The 25,053-nt window shown below is 35.0% G+C and overlaps 1 protein-coding gene across 4 annotated transcripts in view; it reads right to left on the bottom strand.

The window, feature by feature from the left end:
* Window positions 1-25,053, bottom strand: part of LOC109401394 (protein madd-4) — a 902,383-nt gene that overhangs the window by 587,718 nt on the left and 289,612 nt on the right. The gene's annotated exons all lie outside the window — the stretch shown is intronic.

Genomic DNA, 25,053 nt, shown 5'->3' with positions numbered 1-25,053 from the left:
CCGCTCATCTCCAGCCCCAGTCGCAGCGGTCCTACGAGTGGATTTTCCAACATCTCTGGAGACTGCACCAGGAGCCATTACATCTCTTGCCATCTCCATCACGAACCTGCATCCTGTCACCATGGGTTTGTATAGGCACTATTACAGAGACCTTCTAAGTACATAGACATTTTTGCTAATCCTTATCTCGTTCCTGAGTGCCGTTGCTCAATTCGCTCCTCCTCAATACGTGTTCGCCCAAGGAGCACGTGTAACTTACGGAATATTTTAGAAAAATAATATAGATTGCATAGCCGTTTCACTTCAGACTACTCGTAACTGTTCTATATTTGCAGTATACATTAGCCTGGTACACGGTTTATATGGGAAAATATAAAAAAATGGAAAAACTCCAGCTCCTGTATACGTTTTGAGTTCCATTTTGGTCCCATATCAACTGTGCAAAATTTCAGATCGATCGAAGAAACTATATTTTAGCGCCCGCCATTCTTAGTTTCCCATACGATTTACTTTTGGGTAAATTTATTTCTTCAAAGAAAAATCGCTTGAGGTCACCTATTGATCCCTAAAAATAAGTCGTTGAATGATTTCTGTAGATAACTTCACGAGGAATCAGACCTCCGAAGACCGCAAAGCGATGCGACATTCGAGGAAAAAGTTATTAAGCCTTACCCGATCGATAAAATGACGAGATTTTATTATTGTTATTCCTTACATGTTAAACAGCGTTAGCATGCCATTTAGTTTTCAGTCAATAACTTGTTCCACATGCCTTAGATCGCTTTGCGGTCTTCAGAGTGTTTGTTCCTCGCAAAATTTCCAACAGAAATCATCCATCGATATATTTTTAGGGGTTAAGGCGTGCATCAACATATGATTACTTACCTTACCGATCAGGCTAAGGCCGGGGTGGCCTCTGCTGTACATAGTAGCCTCCTCCATTCCACTCGGTCCATGGCTGTTTGTCTCCAGTTCCGCACTCTACGTAGGGTCCGCAGATCGTCTTCCACTTGGTTGACCCCCCGAGCAGAGGGGAATATCAAATTAATAACTACGAAATCACAAAACCTATTTTTATATCTTGTTTTGTTATTATTGAATTATCAAGGCATTACGTTTCCATAACATGTTTTGTTGGACAATCTTATTTTGTTATGACCAAGCAATTGGTATGCAGCCCTTAAATAACATTTCAATATTACAATCTGTTGTGGAACAAGTTTGGTTATTATTGTATTATTGAGAGTGCACAAATACTTTATGGTATTGCTATCTAAACTAAAACAAATTTTGAAACAAAACCTACGTCATTCTACAACGTTATTTACAGCATTTTAGGGAAAGCAACTGCATATTCACTCATCAATTTGTCTTTCTCTTCCATTTATCATTACATCCAAACTGAGACAAAGTGCATGCCCCATATCATTAGCTAGTATTCCGTGGGAAAAAGTTTGCATAATGCACCAGAAAAACTGTTTAACGATTTTTTGAAAAGTGCGCAAAGTTAGGCCCTAGGTGCGCAAAGTATGGTACGCTTACGGTATCACATTTGATAAGAGGTGTGGTATATTACGTGACATGGAGGTGCTGTAATGTGTACAAAACAAAGTCCCTGCTGGGCGGCGCGAGGTTTTGCTAAATTTCTGAAATTGACTGAGTTGTAGCTGAAAAGTACCCAAAATACCAGCCACTGCCCAAGTGGCGCAGTAATATCGGCGTAGTTGTGGAGTTAGCGTATTGAAAAGATATGGTCTCTCGTGAAACATGCTTCGTAATTACACTGTTGAAAACGCTTTGACATCCACGTGCAGCACAACAGAACATGTGCTCGATGAACAAATTGAGATTTGAATTATGAAAATGCTACGGTCAACCTTGGCTTGGTCAGCCAAAGCAAAATCAAGAAATTGACATTTATGCTTCGTAATGATTACTTTGAAGTCAATACTTTGGGCCTAGGCTGGGCAGATATGCTATTGGTGATTTGATGGTGCATGAAGAAGAAGAAGAACGATGGTGTTTTGAAAAATCCTATCCCTACCACACAGGAGAAGATTTTAATATGCCTCTATAAAATCTAAAACAAAATCTAATTAAAAACGGTTTGATGTACGGTGTAAGACTTTGGACGAACTACATATTGAACGTATAAATTTAAATTTAACATTTTTTTCTTGGTAAGGTACTTAATTTGTACCAATCATCAATTGGGTTTTCAAATTAAGAATAATATATTGATTTTTTGATTTTATTCGAAAGAGCACCTTTTTTTAAGCCAGTATGATTTTTTTCAGATTTTTAAAACCTTTTTTTTGATACCTAAATTCAATTACAAAAAGATTTTTTGAAATCACCTTTTGACAGCTTGGCAACTGCTTGACAGCTCCGCCCAGTACGAAATGCGACGAGGGGTGATTCGACAAATCGCTCCCATACAAACTTTAAATCGATTTTTGAATAGGTTCCCGGGCACCAAAGTTCATGAAAATTTGGATTTCGGCTCAGTTTGGCATGTAGATTGTGAATATGGAATTATCTCAACACCACTAAAGAAGCCAATTGCAGCTGGTCTATGGAAAATTCCACGTGTATGGCAATTCGGGTTTTTTCTTAACTCACGATGACCAGATCGGTTCAGTCGGATTTGTTGTTGATGGAAAAAATAAATCTGGATCACATGAGATCAATATTGTCAAAATCGGAGAAAATTTATCGCAGATATAACCATTACATAGTTTACCTTCTTTATTTTATTGTCTGCTGTTTCATATTATGAAGTAAAAAATAAAGGCATTGCAACTTCTAGAAATTTCATCAGACTCTTCCGTATTTTTTATTTTATTCATTGCTATAATTTGAGTTTTGGGTAAATATAGCATCATAGCTATTGATATGTTTATCTTTGTATTAATTTCCTTCTTTCAATATCCCAGTCCCGTTACGGTGCCAAATTCCTTTCACTTTTCTACGATTCCCAATTCTTATAGGTTAAGTAAAATTTTACCTTCAAAAAGTGATACATCTGCAAATGAGTTTTTTTTTTAATCTCAAAATTGAGTAAACTTAGTTGAAATACATGGCCTACTTGCCTAATTTCACCTTCTATAAAATTTTCACACTTGTTCGCTACACCCAAAACAGAGAATTGTGCGCGTTCGCGCGCTTGTCGTTTTGTGCACGGAATATGCATGGAATGTGCGCGAAACGTGCTTATCCGATGGCGCACAAACGCTCACGGACGGTAAACCGCATACATGCGTAGCAAAAATAGTATCACGACACAAGACCCACTTCTGAACTACTCGATTACCGAACTCGATTCCCTGCGATGGATGATGCACACACACATGTACTGTATGGAAAGTTGAAATAGTTTCCGTACTGTATAAGCAACGCTTGAGTGTGTGTGATAAAAATAATTAAAATCAGTTTGTTTTTTACCATCGTCGTCGCTGGTCGGTCGTCGGTTTGCGGCTATCTTTAGAGAAAAGACGGAACTAAACGCGATATTTTTTTATTATTTCAGTAGTTCGTATACTTAAACGTATAAAATTTTAGTGAAAGAAGTGTTTACGGTGAGGTGAGTACATGATACAACGGATTTGGAATAATTAGGAAACGCGGTCGGATCGGTCTTTGTCGGTGGCGGTCAGGTAATTGTTCTTGCGTTTCGACGGTTTCGACTTTGGAGAAATCCACGGTTTTAAAGAAGTTTGTTGGATAGTGGAGGGCTTTTTTTAACACAATTTTAAAATGCAGCATCTTGCAGAAAGTGAGATAGACCGCGATAGGTCTGAGCAGTATGTGCGAAAAAGTGCAGTGATGTGGTGTCAGCAGCGTGATCTTTTTTTCTTATGTGAAGATTATCACTGTGCAACGGTTTACCTATAATGTTTATACTTATTGTGAAAGGGTTCATAGTCTATGTTTAAAAAGTGGATATTCAACAATGCAATTGAGTTATCCAAAAAATGTCTCACGAAACCTACGGCAAGCCTATCCATATACGTGAGAACAAAAGATGTTTACAAAGTTCTTACAGATAGATTAACACGGGAAATCTGAACACAAACCACTACCACACAGGCATTTGGATTGGTCAATGTTGCAATGAGGAAGTTTGCCATACGATACGCAAATGTAAAATGGTCATGAATAGAGAATGTTTCCACAGAAAGTTATTGCACAACTAGGCTGAGATGCATGTTTTGCCCCAGTTGGGATATTACATCAAGAAAAAAGGTAAAGAAGAGTGTTATAAAAATGTATGTGCTTGAATTGCAAAGTGGAAAGAAGGTTCTGATCATTCTTCAAAATTTCTCTGGGAACCTTTGAGATTTTCTTCGGCAAACAAGGTATACGAGAATTTCTTCAGCAATTTTGATAAATACTCGGGCAATTTATTACAAAATTTCCAATTTATTCGTGAATCCCTGATCATATTTTTTCTGAGTTTGTGTAACATTGTCTCGGAAATTCTTTCTGCAATTTATTTGAGAATTCCTCCTATTACTTGTTTGATTTTTTTTTGTAAAGTGTTTGATAATTCCTGTGCATATTTTTTATTGCTTCTAGATTTGCATGTTCAAAATTTAAGAGCAATGATTGATGATTCTGATGACGCCCCTTAAAGATTGAAGGCAATTTTGTTATAACTTTCTTACAAATTTCCTCCGTCATTATTTTGGGAATCAATTCGTGTTGTTTTTAAAATTTTATAAGCTATTTTTTATGACTTCTTTCGAAAATTCGTCGGCAGATCCTTTGAACTTCTTTAGTTAATATGAGAAATTCGGCAGTTTTATTGGAAATTGTTTCGGTACTTATACTGAAAAGTTCTTGATAATTTTGGAATTATTTTGGCAAAAATCTTCGACATCTTCCATGATATTTATTTTCTGTAATGATCTAAGAATTGCTTTGATTATTTCTTCTAAAACATCTCTGCAAACTTCTTTCTGAAACATCTCTGGAAACTTCTTTCACAATTCATTTGATAATTTGTTTGAAAATTCTCTCTGATATTATCACAGCAATTCTTTGATAATTTTGGCGGTTAAACCTTTGAAAAAAGCATAAGCAGTTCCTTTGAAAATATCTCGGGATCCTTGGCGATTACTATAGAATTTCTTTTTCACAATTTCTTGGGGATAGGTCTAGACAAGTATTCTAGAAATTTCTTCTAATATTCCTGCAGAAACTCCTTCGGCATTTCCCGATGGAATTGCTGCGATAATTCGTTTGGGAATATGTAGGCAATTCCTGCAGCCAGTTCTTATAAAATTTCGTGGATAACTCAGGCTCATACCCATTTTTTTTGTTTTTCTTTTGAGATTTATTCAGCAGATTTTCTGGGAATTCATCCATCTTTTTTAATAATTCTTTGGAATCCAATTGAAATTAACGATGGTAAATTATTTGACAAATCTTTTGAGAGTTCCTTCAATACAATTTGGAGTTTCTTCAAAAACTTTTGGAAATATTTTTCGCATTTTTTTCTTAATCTTATTGTACTTCTGTTGGAAACTCAGTTGAAATTTTTTTCGGAAAGACTTTTACGTTTTTTCAACATTTTATTTTGATTTTGCTTTGATATTTCCATTGGCAATCTACTTGAAAGTTTCGTCGTAAATTTCTTATAGTTGTTTTTTTTGTAATTCTTTTGGTAATTTTGCTGATATTTAATTAAAAATGAATTTCTTCGGAAACTTGTGAAAATATTTTAAGGTGTTTGTTTTGATAATTTCATCGAAAATTTCATCGGGTATCTATTGAAATTCACTTCGGCCAACTATTTGTAGTTTTTTTTTTTAAGAATTCATTCGACCAATTCCAGAAAATTATTTTAGAGTTTTGAGATTTCCATTTGTTCGAGTGTTGTAGTGCATCGATGAGCCCTTCGGTGCTGCATGGAGCATGAAAGCACTGAAGAAACCCAAGGAAATGCATACGAGTACATGCGACTGAAGAGGAGTGTCGTATACCAAGGAACCGAGCTTTTCTCAAAGTTTTCCCGAGTCCCTAAATAATCTTATTAGTTGTAAGTTCAATAAATGTATTTGTAAATATTTGAATAAATTGACGTGGAATGTGTAACGAAGATAAATAGTAAAACCAATGTGATATATTAAGTTGCATGACGCCCGAGGAAGAAACCATCCGTATCTGTAAAAGAATCGAATCCGAGAGGACCGTTACCGAAGCTACCAAATATAGTCCACTGGAGGAAACAGATACTGATCAGCTCCTAAACACCCTCTTAACATTTTTTGGCAGCGTGTGAGAATATTTTTAAGGTAATTGTGTTTATAGTTCCGTTGTCAATTTCTTTTAAAAATAAGTTGTAATTTACTTCACCAATGTATTGTAAAATTCCTTAAAGATTTAGGAAATTTAATGGACTTTTTTTGGTAATTCTTGTGATAATTCCTTCGGAACCTTCAGAAATTTCTTTGAAAATTTGACTTTCAATGTTATTTGTGAATTCTTATGACATTTTTTTGATCAATTTTGTTGGGAATTTAGTTGAAACTCCTTTAAGATTTCACTCGCGAATTTCGAAGATTTTTCTTTTGGTAATATATGTATTTATTCATTATTCTGGCAATTTCATTGCGAATTTCATTGAAGTTTACTTTAGCATATTATCTTTAAATTCCTTTGAGATTTCCCCCTATAAATTATTTGAGAGTTCCGTTTAAAATGTCTCTGAATTTCTTTTTCGTTAATTCTTTTCGTAATTCCTTCGCCAATCTAGATGAGAATTCAGTTGAAATTAAATACGGCAATTGACTTCGGTAATTTCCTTAAGCAAAGTAATTGAAATTTCTTTTGAAATTTCCTTTGACAATGTGGGTATTTTTTTCGGTATTTTTTTTTCTATTTGATTCTATTTGATTTTGGCAGTTTTTTTGTAAATTCTTTTGAGATTTTATTTTACTATTTTCTTGGGAATTCTTTCGGAAACTTTTTAGGTATTATTTGAAAATCTTTTGATTTTTTTTACTGTACGTTATTTGACAAGAAATTTTTCTTCAGAACTATCTTGAAATATTAATTCGATTTTTTTGTTATTCCTTTGGAAAATTCATTGGGAATTCAATTCTAATTTACTTTGACACATAATTTTTAAATTTTTTAAGGATTTCCTTTTGCAGATTAGGAAATCTCTTAGTACTTTTGCGGTTCAGCAATTGAAATGGAAATTCAGTTGTTCGGAAGCTCTTTGGGCAAATTAATTTGGAATTTACTTGGAATATTGTGAGAAACGTTTTTTTGCTAATTATTTCAGCCATTCGTTCTAGAAATTTGATTGCGAATTCAGTTCAAATTGACTTAGACAATTTTCGGGAATTCCTTTGAAATTCCTTTTGAAAAATAATTTAAGACTTGCTAAAGAAAATTCACAGATTTTTTTTACGATGATTCTTCTTGTCAGTCTAGAACTAAAAATCTCATTAATACAGGTATGTTTTTTTTACAATTTACGAAAGGAAATCTCAAAGGAATTCTCAAGTAGGGTAAGTGTTCTAATTATGGCGATAGTACCAATTATTCACCTTAGTTGATTTTCGCACTTTAACGATGTGAATCAACAAGAAAAAAATAAAAAAAATGGTTGCACTCATGTAAACTGCACATTTTGCTCAAATTATGGTAGAAATAAATCATTTTCCTTAAAATTTCAGCTTCCTTGCACCCTTTTTCGTGTACACGTTATGGCTAATCCTATAAGGAATGCATGCAAATAGTGCGAAAAGGAATCAAAGTTCAAAATGTATCCATAACTGGTACAGGGTTCCTATCATTGGCACACGCTCCGTTACTATTTTTTTCATCATTGGCACGGCTCCGTTTCTATATTTTTCCTGAAAAGAATGTTTTTTATTTGTATTAACGAGATTTTTAGACCTAGGCTAGTTCATCTCGGCCTGTAAAGTATGGAAACTTTAAACCATCTTTTTACATATTGGCGACATTCGTTGGTCATCTCGTTATTTTTGTACAAATACAGTGACCCCACAATTTATGAATCGACAAAAATGACCACAGTTTATGGATCACTCCATTTGATCAACATGGTGATTCATAAATAGTGTACAAAAATTAAGGTGATTCATCGGTGTGGGGTCACTGTAGTTTTCCTGAGGTATTGATATAATTGGTACAGGCATTCTATATTGCCGGAATGGTTTCATCTAAATTCTCAACGCAACTGCCATAAAAATATACAAAAATTACAGAAAAACATTTTTTTGACATTGAAGAGAGCATTCCCAAATAATGTGCGGAAGGAAATCTTATAAGAATTTCCAAAATAATTGCCGAAGTCAATTTCAATTCAATTTCAAATTGCCGAAGAAGTTACTGAACATGTATGAACAGAAATTTTGAAATTATTTGCAAAGGAAATCTTAAAGGAATTTCTAAACAAACTGCTGAATTCAATTTTAACTGAATTTCAAACAAAAAAGCCAACAAAATCTAAAAAAAAATCAGAAGGAAGTTCCAAAGGAAATCTTAAAAGAATTTCCAAGTATTAGTCAAATTAACCCTCTAATACCCAATCCCGCCTTTAGACGGTGTATTGTTTGAGCATTTTTGTATTTTTTCTTGCCTGGGCAATCAAAACTTTTATATTTTTAGCTGATATTTATAACTGTTCTGTATATTTTACTATGATTTTCGGTTTACGCTTCAAAGCGTTATAACATTTTTTTAAAATCATTGAAAAAATGATGTTTTAATCACCTTTTGGATGTCATTGTTTCTTTTGTATTTAATCGCAACAATCAACGTATTTTAAATTTTTCCTCAATCATTATATTATAATAGAAGAGTTAAAGGGAGTTAAATACACTCTAAAATTGTTTTCCTAAATGTTACACGGAAAATAAAATTTGTCATGAAAAAAATTAAAAAATAATAATTTACAATAATTATAAAATCTCAAAATGTCTTCGTTTTTAAAATTGGTATGCCAAATAGGCTTCCAGGAAAAATATAAAAGTGTAGGGATGTTCAAAAATAAAAATTAGAAAAATCAAAAACCAAAATTCACAAAATCGAGAATAAAAAAGAATCATCTTCCAAAACTTGTTTATATCGATTTTAGATGACGAAAATTGATATTTAGATCAAAATAAAAAATTTGAGGGTTAAATTTGTTCTCAAATTTAAAATATATTTTCGATGTAGGTAATTCTCTAATAGTTTGCCTAAAAAAATATCAGAAACATTTTAAAATGAATTGCTGAAGTCAATTTTGACTGAATTCCCAACGAAATATCTGAATGTGTTGCAAAAGTTATCACCGAAAATTTGTTCATGGAAATTTCTGAAGGAAGTCCTAAGGAATTTAGAATCTCAATGGAATTTCCGAACAAATTGATGAAGTCAATTCGAACTGATTTCCCGACAGAATTGCCGAAGCAATTTCCAAAATAATTAAGGAATTTCTTAAGACACAGCTGCAGAAAATCACAAAAGAATTTTCCGAAAAATTGTTAAAGAAATCAATTAAAAAAATTAAAAAATATTTATCAAATGGAAATAATTTTCTAAAAGATTATCTGTGGATATACCAGATAAATATATAGCCAAATGAATTTCAAAAGTGTAGCTACCGTAGTTTTCTAAGATATATTGGAAAGAATTGCTAAGGAAACTGCCAACGACACTCCTAGAGGAATGTGTCCTGGAGGAATTTCTGATGAAATTCTGATGAAAATTTCTCTAGAAATTTCTAACAGAACTCATCCACGATTTCCTCTAGGGTTTTCTCCAGGAATTCCTCAACGGATTCCTCAAGGAATTTCTCACGAAACTCTTCTGAAAAATTCTCAAGAAATTCCTCCAGAGATTCCTCCATTAATTCCTCCAGGGTTTCTTCTTTGAATTTCTTCAGAAAAAATATCCAGAAATTCATCCAGGAATTCCTTCAGAAACTCCTAAGGGAGTTCCTCCAGGAAACCTCAAAAATATCTCAAGAAATTGTTTCAGGAAATTTTTCCAACAATTGGTCAGGGATTGCTCCAGGAAACTCTAAACAAATTTTTACCAGAATACCTTCAAGATTTCCCCCTTGAAATCCTCCAGAAAATCCTTAAGGAATTCCCCCGGAACTCTTCCAGGAATTCCTCAAGAAACTCTTTCAGGGATTCAGGGATTCATCCAGGGATTGCTCCAGAAATTTTCCCACGGATTCCTCCAGAAAATGCTTGAAATTTCACACGAAACTCTACCAAGAATTCCCTCCAAGATATCCACTGGAAAATAATCCAGGTGTTCCTCCATGGATTTCTGTAGGAATTTCTCCAGGATTTTCTTCAAGAATTCCACCAGGTATTTGTCAATGAATTTCTTCAGAAATGCCTAAAAAAATTCTTCCAAAAATATCTTCAGAAATTCTTCGAGGACTTCTTCCACACATTCTTCAAAAAACTCCCCCAGGAATTCCTTCAGTAATTCTTTAAGGAATCTCTCCATAAGTTTCTCTTAAAATTCCTTCAAGAGTTCCTTCAGAAACACCTCCAGGAATTTCCCCAGGGATTCCTCGAGGAACTCCTACAGGTATTTCTCTAAACAATTTTTAGGAATTTCATTCCTGAGTTGGGTTGTTAAGTGAATAAAATATTGCACTATTCTATAGCTTGATCGAAAGAGCTAATTTTTCTGTGTATAGTGTGATTTGATTGCGTTGCAATACCTTTTGTTTTGATGGTTAAATAAACAAAACAGTTTTGATTTCCGTGGATAAAATTTCAGTTCAATCGATAAATTGACAGTTCGACCCGAACAAAAAAAATCCCCATATCAATGCATTTTAAAAATAGTTGCCGGACTCCAAAACTAATGAAATTTTGGATTTCGACAAATTTTTGGGCGGATATTCCGTTTATGAAAAAATCCAGATACCCCTAAAGAACCATATCTCTCCAAGATTTTCTCTAGGGGTTCCTCCAGGAATTCCTCCACAGTTTCCTCCAAAAAAATCCTGAAAAAATCTCCCAACACTCTTCCAGAAATCGCTCCAGGGATCCATCCATGATTTTTTTAGAAATTCCTCATAAATTCCTCCAGAAGCTCCTTCAGAAATCATAAAAATAAATCTCCAGAAATTTCAAAATGAAAAGAAAATCGCGTTAAGTACTGTTCCTTTGAATTCCACTAAGAATTTGCATCCTTTGACAGATACGTATTTCGACCTCAACTGTAAGGTCGTCTTCAGTGTCTTGTACTTGAGTCAAGTACAAGACACTGAAGACGACCTTACAGTTGAGGTCGAAATACGTATCTGTCAAAGGATGCAAATTCTTAGTGGAATTCAAAGGAACAGTACTTAACGCGATTTTCTTTTTATTTACAGATATTCCCCTAACAAGCCCAGGTTAATCATCATTTCAAAACGAATTACTCCTCAAATTCCTTTAGTGAAATTCTTGCTCCAGGAATTTCTCCAGGAATTTCATCAGAAAATTCTCCCGAAATGCCATCAGAAATTCCCCCAGGAGATATTACTATAGCAGTTTCTCCAGGTAAGCCTGAAATTTTTTTTTCAGAAATCTCTCCAGGAATTCCTACAGAAATTTCTCTAGGAATTCCTGCAGAAATACCTTCATGCAGCCTCAAATATTTCTCTAGAAATTCCGCAAATAATTGCTCCAGTTATTCCTCAAGGAATTTCTGCCCAAATACATTCAAGATTTCCTCTAAGGTTTCCTCCAGGAATTTATCCATGGATTTCTCAATCATAAAGAAATGGCCCCCGCAACTCTTCCAGAATTTCTTCAGGAATTCTTCCAGGGATTTATCCATAAAGTTCTCCAGAACTTTCTCAAAGAATTCCTCCAGAAATTCCTAGAGGAATTCCTTCAAGAATTCTTTCAGGAGACAGATATACTTCCAGGAAAGCATCAAAAATTTCTTCAGAAAATCCTCAAAGAACTCCTCTAGGAATTCCTCCAGAAATTCCTTCAGGGATTCCAGCAGAAAAACCTCCTGGAAATTCAGCAGGGATTCCTCCAAGAATTTCTCCAGGAGTTTCTCCAGGGATTTCTCCTTGGAATCCTGCAGAGATTCCTCCATAAAATCTTTCAGGGATTTTCTTGGAATTCCTTCAGAAATATTTCCAGGAGTTTCTCAAGGGATTCATCTCAGAATTCTTTCCTGGATTCTTTCAGAAATTCCTCCAAGGATCCCATCAGGGATTTTTCCAGGAATTTTCCGTAGCTTCCTCCAGAAGTTCATCCAAGGATTTCTTGAGGAATGCTCCCAGGGATTCCGCTAGCAATTCCTTCGGGGATTCCTCTTGAGGAATTTCTGGTGAAATATTTTAGGTTTCCTGGAGGAATTCCTGCAGGAATGTCGGGAGGAACTTCAAGATAATCTTCTGAATGAAATCCAAGAGAAATTTTTGAGGAATTTCTGAGAAATTTTTGGGGGTATTCTTGGAGAAATTCCTAGAGAAACTCGTGCAGAAATCTGTGGGGTAAATCTTAGAGCAATTTAGGCAGACATTCCAACAGGGTTTCCTGGAGGAATACCTGTAGGAATTCCTGGAGGTATTTATGGAGAAATTCGTGGATAAATTTTTGGAGGAATTTATGGTGGAATTCCTAGAGCAAATACTGAAGGAGAAATATGTAAGCCTTTCTAAGAGATTTCATGGAGGAATTCGGTAAATCATCGAGGAATTTCTAAAGGGATTTCTGGAGGAATTTCTGGAAAACAAATTTGATGATTTTTGAAGAAATTCATGGATGAATCCCGGGAGAAATTCCTGGAAGAACTCCTTAAGGAATTATTGAACTAATTGCTGGAGGAATTCTTTATGGAATTTCTGGAGAAACATTTGTGGCTTGCTGGTGGAATTCCTGAAGAAATGACTGGAGGAGTGATTGGAGAAATTCATAGAGGATTTTGTAAAGGAATTCCTGGATGAAATTTTGGAGGACATGTTTGAGGGATGTCTGAAACAATGCATGGATGAATCCCAGGAGGAATTTTCGATGAAATTCTTGGAGAAATTCCTGGAGAAATTGCTGAAGAAATTTCTGGAAAAAAATCGAGAAATTTTTGGAAAAAAATCGAGGAATTCCTGGAAGCATTCCTGGAAGAATTTAGAGAGAAATTCCTTTCGGATTTTCTGGAGAAATCCGTGAAGGAATCCACGAAGGGAATGTTGGAAGAATTCTGGCAGAAATTACTGGAGGATTTTCTGGGGGAACATCTGGAGGAATTCCTGAAGCAATCCCTGGAGGAATTTCTGGAGGTATTTCTGGACAAATTCCTAAAAAAAATTTTTGAAGAAAATAATGTAGGAGTAATGCCTCAAAACTGGAAGAATTCCTGCAGTAATTCTTTGAGGAATTTCTGGAGAAATATTTGAGGCTTCGTGGAAGAATGTTTGGAGCAACTCCTAGAGGAATTTCTGAAGGCATTCATAGAGGAATTTTTTAAACATCTGAAAAAAAAATGCAATTTCTCAAGAAATTCCTGCAAGAATCCTGACAGAAATTCCAATAGGGTTTTCTGGAGGAATACTGGAAAGAATTCCTGGAGCAATCCCTGAAGGAATTCCTGGAGGTTTTTCTGGAGAAATTCCCGAAGAAAATTTTGGAGGAATCCTTGGGCAATTACTGAAGGAGAAGTATGTCAGCCTATCTGAAGGTATTCCTGAATGACTTTTTGGAGGATTTTTTCTATATCAACTTTTGAAGAAATTTATGGATGAATCCCGGAAGGAATTCCTGGAGAAATTCCTGAAGGAATTTCTGGAGGAACACCTGGAGTTATTCCTGAAGAATGTTTTGGAGGAGTTAATGTAGTTAATGGAGAAATTCCTAAAAGAATTTCAGGAGGAATTCTTTAAGGATTTCCTGGAGGATTTATTTGAGGCTTCCTGGAGTAATTTAAGGAGGAATTCTTTGAAGAATGACTGGAGGAATTCCAGCAGGAATTCTTTGAGAAATTTATGGAGAAATATTTGAAGCTTCCTGGAGGAACTTCTGGAGGAATGTCTGGAGCAACTTCTAGAGGAGTTTCTGAAGGAGTTCATAGATGAATTTATGAGTAATTTCTAAAGAAATTCATGGATTTAACCCAGGTAGAAATTTCAACTGAGTTTTCTGGAGGAAAGCTGGAAAGAATTCCTGGAGCAATCCCTGAAAGAATTCATGTAGGTTTTTCTGGAGAAATTCCCTAAGAAATTTTTGGAGGCATTAATGGTGGAGTTCCTTGAGGAATTACTGAAGGAGAAGTATGTCCAGGTATATCTGAAGGAATTCCTGGATGAATTTCTGGAGAATTTTGCGATGAACTTTTGAAGAAATTCATGGATGAATCCCGGAAGAAATTCCTGAAGGAATCCATGGAGGATTCCCTGGAGGAATTCTAGGAAGAGTTCCAGAAGAAATTCCTTTCAGATTTTCTGGAGGAATCCATGGAAGAATTTCTGAAGGAAATTCCGGAGGAATTCTGGCAGAAATTCAATTTACACTAGATGATTTTCTGGATGGAGGAATTCCTGAAGAATTTGTTGAGGAGTTTATGAAGGACTTTATTCAGCAGTTACTAGAGGAAATCATGAAGGAATTCATTGAAGATTTTCTGGAGAAATATTTGAGCCTACCAGGTGGAATTTTTGGAAGAATGACTGGAGAAACTCTTCGAGAACATTCTGAATAAATTCCTGAATGCATTTCTGGAGGAAATGTTTGAGGAATTTCTGTTGAAATGCATAAATGGAACCCGGGAGGAATTTCTGAAGAAATTCCTGAAGAAATTCCTGGTGAAACTCCTGAAGCAATTACTGAACTAATTCTTGAAGGAATTCCTGGAGAAATTCCTGAAGAAATTTCGGGAGGAATCCATCGAGGAATTCCTGGAGGCATTCCTGGAAGAGATTAGGGAGAAACGTCTTCAGGATTTTCTGGAGCAATCCTTGGAGGAATCTCTGGAATAAATATTGGAGGAATTCCGGTAGAAATTTCTAGAGGATTTTCTAGAGGAAATCCTGGCGGAATTCCTGGAGCAATCCTTAAAGGAATTTTTCTGGAGGAACTTCTGAAAAATTTTTTGGAGGAATTACTGGAGGAATTCCTACAGTAAGTGCGGAATTTCTGGAGAAATATTTGAAGCTCCTTGAAGAACTCCTAAAGAAATTCATTGAGGAATTTTTTATAAAATTCTGGAAAAATTTCTTGAGAAATTTCTGCAGGAATTCTGGCAGAAATTCAAGCAGAGTTTTCTGGAAGAACGTTGGAAAGAATAACATAAGGAATCCCTGTAGGAATTCATGGAGGTATTTCTGCAGAAATTTCTGAAGGATTTTTTTTTAGGAATTTATGGTGGAATTCCTTGTGGAATTATTGGAGGAATTTCTGGAGAAATATATGAGCCTTTGTGAAGGAATTTCTGCATGAACGTCTGGGAAAATCCTCGAGGATTTTCTGAGAAAGTTCTTGGAGGAATTTTTTGATGAATTTCTGAAAAAAAAATCATGGATGAATTTCGAAAGAAATTTCTGGAGGAATCCCTGGAGGTATTTCTCGAGGAATTCCTGGAAGCATTCCTGGAAGAGTTTAGGGAGAAATTCCTTTAGGATTTACTGGAGGAATCCCTGGAGGAAATGTTGATAGAATTCTGGAAGATGTTTCTAGAGGATTACCTGGAGCAATCCCTGGAGGAATTTCTGGAGATATTTCTGAAGAATTCCTGAAAGAATTATTAGAGTAATTTATGGGGGAATTCTTTGAGGAATTACTGGAGGAATTCCTACAGGAATTCTCTGAGGAACTTCTTGAGAAATATTTGAGGCCTACTAGACGTATGTCTGGAGCAACTCCTGGAGAAATTTCTGAAGGAATTCATGAAGGCATTTTTAAGGAATTTCTGAATAAGTTGATGGATAAATCTCTAGAAGAATACATGGAGAAAATCCTGCAGAAATCCTGGCAGAAATTCAGAAAGGGTTTTCTGGAAGAATGCTCGACGGAATGACTTAAGGAATCTATATAGGAATTCCTGGAGGTATTTCTGAAGGAATGTTTGGAGGAATTTGTGGTGGAATTCTTTGAGTAACTATTGGAGGATTTTCTGGAGAAATGTATGAGCCTTTCTGAAGGAATTTCTTGAGGAATGTCTAAAGGATATCTTCGAGGAATTTCTGATGGAATGCCTGGCAGAATTTTTTGATGAGATTCTGAAAAAAAAATCATGGATGAATCTCGGAAGAAATTTCTATAGAAATTCTTGGAGGAATTCCTGGAAGAGTTTTGGGAGAAATTCCTTTAGGATTTTCTGGAGGAAATGTTGGTGGAATTCTGGTAGATATTTCTAGAGGATTACCTGGAGCAATCCTTGGAGAAATTTCTGGAGGCATTTCTAAAGAATTCTTGATAGAATTTTTGGAGTAATTTATGGGAGAATTCTTTGAGGAATTGCTAAAGGAATTCTTACAGAAATTCTTAAAGAAATTTCTGGAGAAATATTTCAGGCTTTCTGGAGGAATGTCTGGAGCAACTCATAGAGAAATTGCTGTAGGAACCCCTGGAGGAATTTCTGCAGAAATTCATGGTATAATCTCTGGAAGAACACCTGGAGGCATTCCTGAAGGAATTTTTGGAGGAATTTATGGAAGAATTCCTTGAGAAATTACTGAAGGAGAAGTCTTTGAGCCTATCTGAAGGTATTCCTGAATGAATTTCTGGAGAATTTTTTGATGAACTTTTGAAGACATTTATGGATGAATCCCGGAAGGAATTCCTGGAAAAATTCCTGAAAGAATTTCTGGAGGAACACCTGGAGGAATTTCTGAAGAATGTTTTGGAGGAGCTAATGTAGTTAATGGAGAAATTAATAAAAGAATTCCTGGAGGAATTCTTTAAGGATTCCCTGGAGAATTTATTTTTACAAATATCTTGAGAAATATTTGAGGCTTCCTGGAGGAAATTTTGGAGGATTTTCATAAGAATTCCTGAAAGAGCTTTTGGAGTAATTTTTGGAGGAGTTTATGATAGAATTCCTTGAGAAATTACTGAAGGAGAAGTATGTGAGCCTATTTGAAGGTATTCCTGAATGAATTTCTGGAGAATTTTTTGATGAACTTTTGAAGAAATTTATGGATAAATCCCGGAAGGAATTCCTGGAAAAAAAACCTGAAAGAAATTCTGGAGGAACACCTGGAGGAATTCCTGAAGGAATTTTTGGAGGAATTTATGGTAGAATTCCTTGAGAAATTACTGAAGGAGAAGTACAGGGGATAGACAAAATGATCGGGACAGGCAAAATTTTCACTTTTCAAAAAATGTTCAATTAGCTGTAACTTTTCGAAAAGTGCATCAAATATTTTCAAATTTTTACTGTAAGTTCCTCAACTAGTTATGTATCAGTGGACAAAATTTGGAAAAGATCGGACAATTCTTCACGAAGTTATTAAGATTTTTGAAACAGGTAAAATTATCCGATAGCCAACTTTGAGCTGTTATATCTCCGGATTCAATGAACCGAATGCAATGAAATTTTGTCCATTTATGACTTATATAATGAGCTATGAAAAACCATTGACTTAACTTAATATTCTTAACACGGAAGAAAGTTATAACGATTATATTATTTTTCTAAAAAGAACACCAAATTATCCAAAACATCAACATCGTTTCAAAATTCAAGATGCTAATTAGAGTTCATTTAGTTTCCCTCTAATTGATTTATATATAAATGCGTATTGAAGGAAAGTAACAACATAGCCGCCAATAAATTGAAAAAGTATTGGGATGCATATTAAAAATAGACCAATTTTCTAAAAAATCGTGAAAAAAATAAAATCGCTATAACTTTTTCGCTTGTTAAAAATTTCACGTTAAGTTAAATGTTTTCCAGAGTTCATTATATAAGTCATGAATGGTCAAAATTTCATTGCAATCGGTTCATTGAATCCGGAGATATAACAGCTCAAAGTTGGCTATCGGATAATTTTATCTTTTTCAAAAATCTTTATAACTTCGTGAAGAATTGTCCAATCTTTTCCAAATTTGTCCACTGATACACAACTAGTTGAAGAACTTACAGTAAAAATTTGAGAATATTTGATGCACTTTTCGAAAAGTTGCAGCTAGTTGAACATTTTTTGGAAAGTGAAAATTTTGCCTGTCCCGATCATTTTGTCTATCCCCTGTATGTCAGCCTATCTGAAGGTATTCCTGAATGAATTTCTGGAGAATTTTTTGATGAACTTTTGAAGAAATGTATGGGTGAATCCCGGAAGGAATTCCTGGAAAAAATCCTGAAAGAATTTCTGGAGAAACACCCGGAGGAATTCCTGAAGGAATTTTTGGAGGAGTTTATGGTAGAATTTCTTGAGAAATTACTGAAGGAGAAGTACGTGAGCCTATCTGAAGGTATTCCTGAATGAATTTCTGGAGATTTTTTTGATGAACTTTTGAAGAAATTTATGGATGAATCCCGGAAGGAATTCCTGGAAAAAAAATCTGAAAGAATTTCTGGAGGAACACCTGGAGGAATTCCTGAAGAATGTTTTGGAGGAGCTAATGTAGTTAATGGAGAAATTCCTAAAAGAATTTCTGGAGGAATTCTTTAAGGATTTCCTGGAGGATTTATTTTTACGAATTTCTGAAGAAATATTTGAGGCTTCCTGGAGGAAATTTTGGAGGATTTTAATAAGAATTCCTGAAAGAACTTTTGGAGTAATTTTTGGAGGAATTTATGATACAATTCCTTGAGAAATTACTGAAGGAGAAGTATGCGAGCCTATCTGAAGGTATTCCTGAATGAATTTCTGAAGAATTTTTTGATGAACTTTTGAAGAAATTTATGGATGAATCCCGGAAGGAATTCCTGGAAAAATTCCTGAAAGAATTTCTGGAGGAACAGCTGGAGGAATTCCTGAAGGAATTTTTGGAGGAATTTATGGTAGAATTCTTTGAGAAATTACTGAAGGAGAAGTACGTGAGCCTATCTGAAGGTATTCCTGAATGAATTTCTGGAGAATTTTTTGATTAACTTTTGAAGAAATTTATGGATGAATCCAGGAAGGAATTCCTGGAAAAAATTCTGAAAGTATTTCTGGAGGAACACCTAGAGGAATTCCTGAAAAATGTTTTGGAGGAGCTAATGTAGTTAATGGAGAAATTCCTAAAAGAACTTCTGGAGGAATTCTTTAAGGATTTCCTGGAGGATTTATTTTTACGAATTTCTGAAGAAATATTTGAGGCTTCCTGGAGGAAATTTTGGAGGATTTTTGTAAGAATTCCTGAAAGAACTTTTGGAGTAATTTTTGGAGGAATTTATGATACAATTCCTTGAGAAATTACTGAAGGAGAAGTATGTGAGCCTATCTGAAGGTATTCCTGAATGCATTTTTAGAGAATTTTTTGATGAACGTTTGAAGAAATGTATGGATATCATGGAAGAGATTCCTGGAAAAATTGCTGAAAGAATATCTGGAGGAACACCTGGAGGCATTCCTGAAGGAATTTTTGGAGGAATTTATGGAAGAATTCCTTGAGAAATTACTGAAGGAGAAGTCTTTGAGCCTATCTGAAGGTATTCCTGAATGAATTTCTGGAGAATTTTTTGATGAACTTTTGAAGAAATTTATGGATGAATCCCGGAAGGAATTCCTGGAAAAATTCCTGAAAGATTTTCTGGAGGAACTGCTGGAGGAATTTCTGAAGAATTTTTGGAGGAATTTATGGCAGAATTCCTTGAGAAATTACTGAAGGAGAAGTGTGTGAGCCTATCTGAAGGTATTCCTGAATGAATTTATGGATATCTTCGAGGAATTTCTGATGGAATGCCTGGCAGAATTTTTTGATGAGATTCTGAAAAAAAAATCATGGATGAATCTCGGAAGAAATTTCTATAGAAATTCTTGGAGGAATTCCTGGAAGAGTTTTGGGAGAAATTCCTTTAGGATTTTCTGGAGGAAATGTTGGTGGAATTCTGGTAGATATTTCTAGAGGATTACCTGGAGCAATCCTTGGAGAAATTTCTGGAGGCATTTCTAAAGAATTCTTGATAGAATTTTTGGAGTAATTTATGGGAGAATTCTTTGAGGAATTGCTAAAGGAATTCTTACAGGAATTCTTAAAGAAATTTCTGGAGAAATATTTCAGGCTTTCTGGAGGAATGTCTGGAGCAACTCATAGAGAAATTGCTGTAGGAACCCCTGGAGGAATTTCTGCAGAAATTCATGGTATAATCTCTGGAAGAACACCTGGAGGCATTCCTGAAGGAATTTTTGGAGGAATTTATGGAAGAATTCCTTGAGAAATTACTGAAGGAGAAGTCTTTGAGCCTATCTGAAGGTATTCCTGAATGAATTTCTGGAGAATTTTTTGATGAACTTTTGAAGAAATTTATGGATGAATCCCGGAAGGAATTCCTGGAAAAATTCCTGAAAGAATTTCTGGAGGAACACCTGGAGGAATTTCTGAAGAATGTTTTGGAGGAGCTAATGTAGTTAATGGAGAAATTAATAAAAGAATTCCTGGAGGAATTCTTTAAGGATTCCCTGGAGAATTTATTTTTACAAATATCTTGAGAAATATTTGAGGCTTCCTGGAGGAAATTTTGGAGGATTTTCATAAGAATTCCTGAAAGAGCTTTTGGAGTAATTTTTGGAGGAGTTTATGATAGAATTCCTTGAGAAATTACTGAAGGAGAAGTATGTGAGCCTATTTGAAGGTATTCCTGAATGAATTTCTGGAGAATTTTTTGATGAACTTTTGAAGAAATTTATGGATAAATCCCGGAAGGAATTCCTGGAAAAAAACCTGAAAGAAATTCTGGAGGAACACCTGGAGGAATTCCTGAAGGAATTTTTGGAGGAATTTATGGTAGAATTCCTTGAGAAATTACTGAAGGAGAAGTATGTCAGCCTATCTGAAGGTATTCCTGAATGAATTTCTGGAGAATTTTTTGATGAACTTTTGAAGAAATGTATGGGTGAATCCCGGAAGGAATTCCTGGAAAAAATCCTGAAAGAATTTCTGGAGAAACACCCGGAGGAATTCCTGAAGGAATTTTTGGAGGAGTTTATGGTAGAATTTCTTGAGAAATTACTGAAGGAGAAGTACGTGAGCCTATCTGAAGGTATTCCTGAATGAATTTCTGGAGATTTTTTTGATGAACTTTTGAAGAAATTTATGGATGAATCCCGGAAGGAATTCCTGGAAAAAAAATCTGAAAGAATTTCTGGAGGAACACCTGGAGGAATTCCTGAAGAATGTTTTGGAGGAGCTAATGTAGTTAATGGAGAAATTCCTAAAAGAATTTCTGGAGGAATTCTTTAAGGATTTCCTGGAGGATTTATTTTTACGAATTTCTGAAGAAATATTTGAGGCTTCCTGGAGGAAATTTTGGAGGATTTTCATAAGAATTCCTGAAAGAACTTTTGGAGTAATTTTTGGAGGAATTTATGATACAATTCCTTGAGAAATTACTGAAGGAGAAGTATGCGAGCCTATATGAAGGTTTTCCTGAATGAATTTCTGAAGAATTTTTTGATGAACTTTTGAAGAAATTTATGGATGAATCCCGGAAGGAATTCCTGGAAAAATTCATGAAAGAATTTCTGGAGGAACAGCTGGAGGAATTCCTGAAGGAATTTTTGGAGGAATTTATGGTAGAATTCCTTGAGAAATTACTGAAGGAGAAGTACGTGAGCCTATCTGAAGGTATTCCTGAATGAATTTCTGGAGAATTTTTTGATTAACTTTTGAAGAAATTTATGGATGAATCCAGGAAGGAATTCCTGGAAAAAATTCTGAAAGTATTTCTGGAGGAACACCTAGAGGAATTCCTGAAAAATGTTTTGGAGGAGCTAATGTAGTTAATGGAGAAATTCCTAAAAGAACTTCTGGAGGAATTCTTTAAGGATTTCCTGGAGGATTTATTTTTACGAATTTCTGAAGAAATATTTGAGGCTTCCTGGAGGAAATTTTGGAGGATTTTTGTAAGAATTCCTGAAAGAACTTTTGGAGGAATTTTTGGAGGAATTTATGATACAATTCCTTGAGAAATTACTGAAGGAGAAGTATGTGAGCCTATCTGAAGGTATTCCTGAATGCATTTTTAGAGAATTTTTTGATGAACTTTTGAAGAAATGTATGGATATCATGGAAGAGATTCCTGGAAAAATTGCTGAAAGAATATCTGGAGGAACACCTGGAGGCATTCCTGAAGGAATTTTTGGAGGAATTTATGGAAGAATTCCTTGAGAAATTACTGAAGGAGAAGTCTTTGAGCCTATCTGAAGGTATTCCTAAATGAATTTCTGGAGAATTTTTTGATGAACTTTTGAAGAAATTTATGGATGAATCCCGGAAGGAATTCCTGGAAAAATTCCTGAAAGATTTTCTGGAGGAACTGCTGGAGGAATTTCTGAAGAATTTTTGGAGGAATTTATGGCAGAATTCCTTGAGAAATTACTGAAGGAGAAGTGTGTGAGCCTATCTGAAGGTATTCCTGAATGAATTTATGGATATCTTCGAGGAATTTCTGATGGAATGCCTGGCAGAATTTTTTGATGAGATTCTGAAAAAAAAATCATGGATGAATCTCGGAAGAAATTTCTATAGAAATTCTTGGAGGAATTCCTGGAAGAGTTTTGGGAGAAATTCCTTTAGGATTTTCTGGAGGAAATGTTGGTGGAATTCTGGTAGATATTTCTAGAGGATTACCTGGAGCAATCCTTGGAGAAATTTCTGGAGGCATTTCTAAAGAATTCTTGATAGAATTTTTGGAGTAATTTATGGGAGAATTCTTTGAGGAATTGCTAAAGGAATTCTTACAGGAATTCTTAAAGAAATTTCTGGAGAAATATTTCAGGCTTTCTGGAGGAATGTCTGGAGCAACTCATAGAGAAATTGCTGTAGGAACCCCTGGAGGAATTTCTGCAGAAATTCATGGTATAATCTCTGGAAGCACACCTGGAGGCATTCCTGAAGGAATTTTTGGAGGAATTTATGGAAGAATTCCTTGAGAAATTACTGAAGGAGAAGTCTTTGAGCCTATCTGAAGGTATTCCTGAATGAATTTCTGGAGAATTTTTTGATGAACTTTTGAAGAAATTTATGGATGAATCCCGGAAGGAATTCCTGGAAAAATTCCTGAAAGAATTTCTGGAGGAACACCTGGAGGAATTTCTGAAGAATGTTTTGGAGGAGCTAATGTAGTTAATGGAGAAATTAATAAAAGAATTCCTGGAGGAATTCTTTAAGGATTCCCTGGAGAATTTATTTTTACAAATATCTTGAGAAATATTTGAGGCTTCCTGGAGGAAATTTTGGAGGATTTTCATAAGAATTCCTGAAAGAGCTTTTGGAGTAATTTTTGGAGGAGTTTATGATAGAATTCCTTGAGAAATTACTGAAGGAGAAGTATGTGAGCCTATTTGAAGGTATTCCTGAATGAATTTCTGGAGAATTTTTTGATGAACTTTTGAAGAAATTTATGGATAAATCCCGGAAGGAATTCCTGGAAAAAAACCTGAAAGAAATTCTGGAGGAACACCTGGAGGAATTCCTGAAGGAATTTTTGGAGGAATTTATGGTAGAATTCCTTGAGAAATTACTGAAGGAGAAGTATGTCAGCCTATCTGAAGGTATTCCTGAATGAATTTCTGGAGATTTTTTTGATGAACTTTTGAAGAAATTTATGGATGAATCCCGGAAGGAATTCCTGGAAAAAAAATCTGAAAGAATTTCTGGAGGAACACCTGGAGGAATTCCTGAAGAATGTTTTGGAGGAGCTAATGTAGTTAATGGAGAAATTCCTAAAAGAATTTCTGGAGGAATTCTTTAAGGATTTCCTGGAGGATTTATTTTTACGAATTTCTGAAGAAATATTTGAGGCTTCCTGGAGGAAATTTTGGAGGATTTTTATAAGAATTCCTGAAAGAACTTTTGGAGTAATTTTTGGAGGAATTTATGATACAATTCCTTGAGAAATTACTGAAGGAGAAGTATGCGAGTTTATCTGAAGGTATTCCTGAATGAATTTCTGAAGAATTTTTTGATGAACTTTTGAAGAAATTTATGGATGAATCCCGGAAGGAATTCCTGGAAAAATTCCTGAAAGAATTTCTGGAGGAACAGCTGGAGGAATTCCTGAAGGAATTTTTGGAGGAATTTATGGTAGAATTCCTTGAGAAATTACTGAAGGAGAAGTACGTGAGCCTATCTGAAGGTATTCCTGAATGAATTTCTGGAGAATTTTTTGATTAACTTTTGAAGAAATTTATGGATGAATCCAGGAAGGAATTCCTGGAAAAAATTCTGAAAGTATTTCTGGAGGAACACCTAGAGGAATTCCTGAAAAATGTTTTGGAGGAGCTAATGTAGTTAATGGAGAAATTCCTAAAAGAACTTCTGGAGGAATTCTTTAAGGATTTCCTGGAGGATTTATTTTTACGAATTTCTGAAGAAATATTTGAGGCTTCCTGGAGGAAATTTTGGAGGATTTTTGTAAGAATTCCTGAAAGAACTTTTGGAGTAATTTTTGGAGGAATTTATGATACAATTCCTTGAGAAATTACTGAAGGAGAAGTATGTGAGCCTATCTGAAGGTATTCCTGAATGCATTTTTAGAGAATTTTTTGATGAACTTTTGAAGAAATGTATGGATATCATGGAAGAGATTCCTGGAAAAATTGCTGAAAGAATATCTGGAGGAACACCTGGAGGCATTCCTGAAGGAATTTTTGGAGGAATTTATGGAAGAATTCCTTGAGAAATTACTGAAGGAGAAGTCTTTGAGCCTATCTGAAGGTATTCCTGAATGAATTTCTGGAGAATTTTTTGATGAACTTTTGAAGAAATTTATGGATGAATCCCGGAAGGAATTCCTGGAAAAATTCCTGAAAGATTTTCTGGAGGAACTGCTGGAGGAATTTCTGAAGAATTTTTGGAGGAATTTATGGCAGAATTCCTTGAGAAATTACTGAAGGAGAAGTGTGTGAGCCTATCTGAAGGTATTCCTGAATGAATTTATGGAGAATTTTTTGATGAACTTTTGAAGAAATTT

Source organism: Aedes albopictus, chromosome 2, assembly GCF_035046485.1.
Source record: "Aedes albopictus strain Foshan chromosome 2, AalbF5, whole genome shotgun sequence".
Lineage (NCBI taxonomy): Eukaryota > Metazoa > Arthropoda > Insecta > Diptera > Culicidae > Aedes > Aedes albopictus.
This window is presented reverse-complemented; position numbering and strand designations above follow the sequence as displayed.